The sequence below is a fragment of the Pyxicephalus adspersus genome, chromosome 8, assembly GCF_032062135.1.
Source record: "Pyxicephalus adspersus chromosome 8, UCB_Pads_2.0, whole genome shotgun sequence".
Taxonomy (NCBI): Eukaryota; Metazoa; Chordata; class Amphibia; order Anura; family Pyxicephalidae; genus Pyxicephalus; species Pyxicephalus adspersus.
In genome coordinates this window covers 14,325,982-14,333,440 of record NC_092865.1, presented here as the reverse complement: position 1 = coordinate 14,333,440, position 7,459 = coordinate 14,325,982, and positions in this window count along the sequence as shown.

The following is a 7,459-nucleotide window of genomic DNA, read 5'->3' as shown; positions in this document are numbered from 1 at the left end:
TATAGGGTTTAGTATTATATATATAAGATATTTAAATATTTATACATATTCAAATTTCATGATCTATAAAACATTTTTGCATCCATATATAAAATACAATAACCCAATCATAGAACAGCATACAAGTAAAAAATGAATTCATGTCAAAAATGAATTTCAGGTAAAGGGTATGGTAATAACTAGAAGTATCTATTTAGAGAAAATTCACTATATTTCCCTTTAAATGCAGCTATACTTAACATAGCACAAATCCATACAACTCAATCTTTGATGACATATGCTAATTAAGTATTTGGATCCCACCAGTGTTTAAACTACATGGAAATATGTTGTATAGTGCAAGCAGCAAGGATGGCAATTTGACTGATTTCCAGGAAAACTACACAGATAAATTCATCACACATTACATATTTTTTATTTATTTGTAAAGGAATATTGTAACGACATGAGGCACTACTGAGAGAATCTTTCAGCCCACTTGTAGGAGAGAGGCTCTTCATAATGCTAATTGCAGCAAAGTAATTGTGTCTCAATCTTATTGCTCTTAAATGGAATAGCAGCCTGGCACTTCAGCTCCTTAGTACATATTTCCTTCACTATGACTTATTCAAACCTTTTCAGCCCATAATGTTTTTAAGTATGGAAGAATGATACTTGCAATAACTATACATATATTGTCTCCTGGCCTTTAAGTCTGCTAATCCTTTAATTGAGCTGAAGAAATAAGTAGGGTGGCTTGATTTGTATTGGCTAAGACAATCAGTTGAATAAATAATGGATTTGCTCAAAGGAGCTCATGAAGAATTAGTACAAAGGAAAGAAGAGGAGTTGTCTGTGGCATTAAGAATAATGGAAGTGTGCCTAAAGAGGAAACTTTACTTTTTTGGTGACACCATATCAAACATGTAAGAAAACTTACAGCACTCATGGTTTCAAGTGTCTGAAGTTCCAAGCAGACTGACCAACACAGTGGTTCGGGAGTACCATAGTTTCCTGAAGTTCTGTGCTCTGTGACCATGGTGCTTCCAAAACACTGTATTGGTTGGTCCGTTTGGAACCTCAGTAAAAGGATCCACTTTGGAACTGTTATTGCTGATGATTTTCCAACAGGTTTTTATGGATGTATTTATTAAAGCTGGGAAGGCATAGGTCAGGGGTTGGCAAAATTTGTGGACTATTAGGCCACTTCAGGAGGTCAAGAAGGCACACTAGGCCAGAAGAAACAAGGTGTCCAAGGAACATTTTTTTCAAACAAGTGAGCAGCCTCATCCGCAGTGTAGTCTCTGTACGTGTGCTTGTGCTTGGCATCAAAATGCCCCTTGAGATTCGACCGCTTGAAAGTGCTGTTGGTAGCATTGCACACTAAACACAGGTCTTTGGGCCGCATTGGACGAAGAATAGTTCGTCAGTCCATTCAGAGATGAAGACACGACGTTTGAGGTGAACCTTCTGTAAACTGGTAGCTGTGCGTTGCTTCTGTTCTGTAGGCATAGTAATTGGGAATACTGTGCGGGAACTCGATGATATCGATGATATCGCGGGAACTCCTGATAACGGGACAATTCAAATAGGACAGATCCAACAATAAATAACTAGGAGGTCATTAGGCTGGACTGGAATACTGGGTAGGCTAGAGGTTTAGGTCATCATCATCATCAGTGAAAGTTAATATAAATGTAACATTTTGAGTTGAGGAGGTAAAGTATTGTAAGGGGCAACCTTGTGTGACAATTGCCCAAGAGGTGTATTTATAATGTAGGTATTCTGACATTTAGCAACATTCCCTGGCATAGAATCCTTCATGTCCATATGTTTTCAATGGCAGGGATTAATTCTCCTTCAGAAAATGTTTGGTGGGTACCAGATTCACTGCTTCATAACGAAACCCCTTACAGAATTTATTTTTCCTTTCTGTTGTATCTTGAAGACAAGTAGTATATTCTTCCCAATGGATAGTGATGTGTACTTTATGATTTATATAAGAAGGAATCATAAAATACACTACACACAAGGCTTTTTCCTCATACCAACAAAAGACTTTTTCATCTACACCTTTTGTTTTTCACATTGCCCCGGGGGATCACTGGGTTCAGGCTTGTGACCAACTGACCATAGTTCTACCTGATGTTCAAATGTAGTTCGACACTTGAAAAGGAAAATTACGTTGTCACCATCTCCATCTTGTTTGTGGCCTCCATTTTGTATCAGAATCATCAATAAGAAATATCAGGAAAGCTGCCTGCATTGGGAAGGGTGGTTGTCCTGTAAATCCTATTACGTTATTTTGTGTGTCTACTAACCAAAGTATGAATAGGAAACAATGACAATAACCAAAATATAAAAAAGAAACAATGACTAATAAACTGAATTGTGAGTGGAGATAGCCTGGATATCAGGGCCATGCATTGTTTAGGGCCATCAAAGACTCTGGATTCATGAAGGATGACTGTTTACTTTTAATTTCTTTTTTGTACCACCTACTTTACTTTGTATAAATACCACCATATTTTACAAATAAAGCAGAAAAATAGTCACATTTCATATTCTCACACATGTGTCATTGAAAAGCCACATCTATACCAAGAAGTCCTTCAAGAGCGAAAATTTTAACAACAGATGGTAAATCAATTTAAGGTATAAAAAGAAAATAGGGGTTATAGGGTATATGGGTGTTATGACCCTAAGTTATCCATAACCACCCAGACATCGACATTGCAATTACCCTGTTCCTGTTCTGGTGACCCCACTCAGATATTTGCATTGGAGAGAATATGTTTCTGTCTTGGTGACCTCGTCAGGATATTTTAAATGAAGAGCCCCTGTTCCTGTTCTGGTGACCTCACTTAGATATTCCTATTGAAGATACTCTGTTCCTGTCTTGGTGGCCTCACCCAAACATTCCCTTTGGAGAAACTATGTTCCTGTCTTGTTGACGTCACCCAGATATTCCCATTAGAAAGAATATGTTTCTGTCTTGGTGACCTCACCCAGATATTCCCATTGGAGAGACCTTGTTCCTGTTCTGGTGACCTCACTCAGATATTTGCATTAGAAAGAATATGTTTCTGTCTTGGTGACCTCACCCAGATATTCCCATTGGAGAGACCTTGTTCCTGTTCTGGTGACCTCACTCAGATATTCCCATTGAAGATACTCTGTTCCTGTCTTGGTGGCCTCACCCAAACATTCCCTTTGGAAAGAATATGTTTCTGTCTTGGTGACCTCACCCAGATTTTCCCATTGAAGATACCCTGTTTCCATTCTGGTGACCTCACTCAGACATCCCCATTGGAGAGTCTCTTTTCCTGTCTTGGTGGCCTAACTGAAACATTCCCTTTGGAGAAATTATGTTCCTGTCTTGTGGACCCCACCCAGATATTCCCATTAGAGAGAATATGTTCCTATCTTGCTGACCTCACTGAGTTATTCCCATTGAAGATACCCTGTTTCTATTCTGGTGACCTCACTCAGACATCCCCATTGGAGAGTCTCTTTTCCTGTCTTGGTGGCCACAAAGAAAGTCAGGAAAATGTCCCCTCTGGACTGAAATAAAAGCCTGATGGAGGTTCTAACTTTTACTTTTTACCCACTCTGTCCCAAAAGATAGTTTATATTTCACTATATTATAGTAACTTGATCCCAGTAGATTCCAAATCCCTATTTGATGCATCTATGGGAAACAATATATTCTTGTTATGAATTCTTGAAATGAAAAACCAGCCTGCAATTTTACCAAATCCTGAGCTATTTAAAAGGCAACTATAGGCTGGACAGGTAAAAATGAATGCCTAAATAAAAAAATTAGAGACACTTAGCAATAGTTTCTTGAGTGAATAAAATAGAAAGTGTTTATGTATGACTGTAGTGTAACCTTCCACATATCCACATCTGAGACTGGCTTCCCACTTCCGCCACTAGTGCAGTGCTCTTGGGAGCCGATATTCAGTTCAGCTTTCATCTACTCACACCCTGGAATGTCAGCACATAAGAACAAATCAAGAAAACTTCACAAAGCTCAGCTGCAATGTTCATGCCAAGCAGACATAATAAATACCAGTTCCATCTGTCATGTGTCGTGCAGAGGTACAGTGCCTTGCACAGCACTGGGAACCCTGAGAGTATTCTGGCTTCGACCTCACGATAATTACATTTACCAGGCAACGTTTTTCTTTTTTTTTGGAATGAAATTGGAAATTCTTGCCTGGTGTGCAAGCAACAATTCCATTCCTTTTTTTTTTTTTTTTTTTTTTAAAAAAAGGGATTTCATGTGTTTTGGTACATTTAATGATACATTGCGATCTGATATTTCACTGATTGCTTCTGATTCAATTTGCCTTTGCTTTAACCTTTTCGGTGTTGGAGTGACTTGGGAACTGGGCTCTGGTCTGGAAATCATTTCAGGAAACGACCGTTGACATCATTGCCAGCTCCAGTAATATTGCTTTCATTTTTTCCCCTCTTGTTTCCACAAGGGGCTATGAACTGTGTTATCTTTCCCAGTTGCACATACATTAAAGTATCACGGTTCCCTGTGGCGGTAGTTGAAAACCTCATTGCTGCTTTAAAGGAAGGGGAGACCTGTTACGAACAAATCAGCCTAGTAAACCAAAGTGCCAACACGTTATACATTGATACATGACCTGTAAGGCTAGTTGTATGGAAAGCAGGTTGTAGCATTTTATAGCCTTTAAAGCTGAACTCCGGAATAAGAAAATGTTCTGTAAATGCAAGAAGGCGACATATTCTTTCTCAATATTAGAGCTTTGTGTATGTCTTCTGGATCTGTGCATAAAAACAGAAAATTATGCCTTAGCTTTGGAGTTTATTGTAATAAAGACCAATCATTGCTGTTCCATCTCCTCTTGCAAAATGACTGCCCCCTTCCCACATCTTTGTTCTCCGCATGCATTATGTCACCACTTATTTTACAAGATAATACCAGGATTCGTAAAGGCAGAATGTGCAAAAAATAAATGTATATGCTTGGTAAAAAATAATAATTATTGTGGTCAAAGTTCAGCTTCAATTTTTAGCAGATATATTTTTTGCTGCATGCCAAGATTTGGATAATTATATCAATTTCTTCAACTTGTTTTTAGATACAGGGATAAATAAGGACTTTTTCTAATGTGCTTTTATTGTTTCTTTAGAATATGTAAACACTTTGGAGTGAATGATCTGGGAAGGTTAACTATAAGTGGAGTAAAAGTGATTGCAAATATATTCTAATGGGTAATGGGTAATTTACCAATCTCAGAATTTATACGAAAAAACAAGTTAAAGCGCTCACAACAAAAATGAATGTGACCACTGCAATGATAAATAAATGTATGTTATCACTGAGAATACAACGTACATTTCCTAACAAGCCACAAATCAAACATTCTCTCCAGACCACACTATTCAGGTTTTGATGTAAGAAGACAGTTGACTGAAAGCAATCACAAAAATCTTACCTAACAACTGTTGTGTATTGGAAACAGTTGAACGATGAATTTATTAAATGATCAGGTTAAATCAATTATGGACATTTTTATGCCTATGTAATAGATCAGTTCTTTGGGTAAGAAAGTAAATACACTGTATCAATGATTTTATGCCCTGAAGGTATCACATATGCATTCTGGCTTTAGGGCATGTACATGGGAACCCAAAGGCCTGAAGCCAAGTAGATGTCCCTGTGTTTAATCTACTTTGTTTCTCATATGCAAAAATGTATTGACTCAAATAGATCAATGAACAGCATTGCTCAAAGAAACATCAGCATTCCTCTTAGTTGCACTGAGCTAAAATTATTAATGACTTCTGAGAAATTTGTTCAGGCATTTCTATCACTGCTAAGGCAAAAGTCTCTGGAACAAAAAAAAAGAGCTGCAGTCTAAAGCTACCAGAATCATTGTTTTTGTCTTCTTTGAGAGTCATAGATAAATTATTGAATGAGTAACCCAACCAGAGTCATATTTTCCACCTTCACCAAGAATAGGAGTTTGATCTTGACCAAGCTATAAAATCCAGAATCATAGTCGTCTTCTTTCTAGACATTGAGAAAGGGAACCCGATTAGTTCATAGTTATAAGAATAACCTTTTACTGTACTTCTTTATAGAGGTTCAAAATGGAACCTGATTAGTCCATCCAAACCAAAATAATTGTTTACATCTTCTGGAGAATAATCTTCTGGAGTTGACACCGGATTAGTCCATGGCTAATAGCATGATTGTCTTTTTCTTCCCATTGACTGAGAGATGGAAACTGATTAGTCAACAGTAATTAGGATAATAATTTCCTTTGTTAAAAAGAGACGGTGCTTAATTAGCCCATAGCAGACTGAGTAAGCTTTTTCCCAGAGAATGAGAAATGGAATCTGTTTGGTTCATAACCATTATATTCACTGTTTCTTTATAGAGGTTGAGACATGGAACCCAGCGCAACCACACCATACGTTTTTTCTTCCTTGAAAATGATTGATAGCTAGTTAGCCTGGAACAGCCAGAATTGTTTTTTCCCTGGGAATCAAAGATGAAATCTGATTAGCTTATAGCAACCAGAACCATCCCTTAAGGCTTCCTAACAAAAGAGAGATGGAATCAAATTGCATACCATTGTTTTAACTTCAGAGAATGATGGATGTTACCAAATTAGCCCATAACAACCTGAATTAGTGTTTTCTTCTATTTCTGATGGCACTTATCTAGCTCATAACACCTTGAATATTTTTTGCTTCCTTCCAATTAATTAAGAAAAAGAACTTCGTTAACTAATGGCAAACAGCAACCCAAGTCATTGGGTGGAATTACATTAGCCCATAGTTGGGGGTCTTCTGAGAGATAAAGGGATGAAACCTGATTGCCCAATAGCCATCAGAGTCATTGTTTCCTTCATCCTAGAAGTTGAGAGACTAAACTAGATTGGATAATAGCAGCCATAATAAATCTTTACTTCTTCTTAGCAAATAGGAGATAGAAAACGGATTCTGCCAGTGTAACCAGAGTCTTGATTTCCATCTTCCCAGAGAAAAATGGATGAACCCCAAGTAGCTTTTAGCAACCAGAAGTATTGCTCTCCTTTACTTAATGAATGAGAGCCAAGACACAATTAGTTGCTGTGGGCAGTAGCTCTAGTTTCCACATGCTGACCATAAAAAATAATAAAACAAAGACTACCAGACTTCCTTTTTTTTTGGCCGTGTTCCCCTGTTGAGTTCTTTATGAACTGGCTAGTGTTGGGCAATCATAGTCTTCATCGGAATATCATGAGTTTATACATTGGGCTACTGGATATGGCTCTACAAAGGGGTGTTGTAACTCTTAAAAATGCCATAATGCAAGCCAGATATTAAAATTACACCTTTGGCGCCACCATTGAGGATCTTCATCTGTCAGAATGTCAGGCTTCAATATTTCACCTACTCAAACAAGCAAGAATAAAAGTTTGAGAAAAGCAAAATTTGTTATATTTGT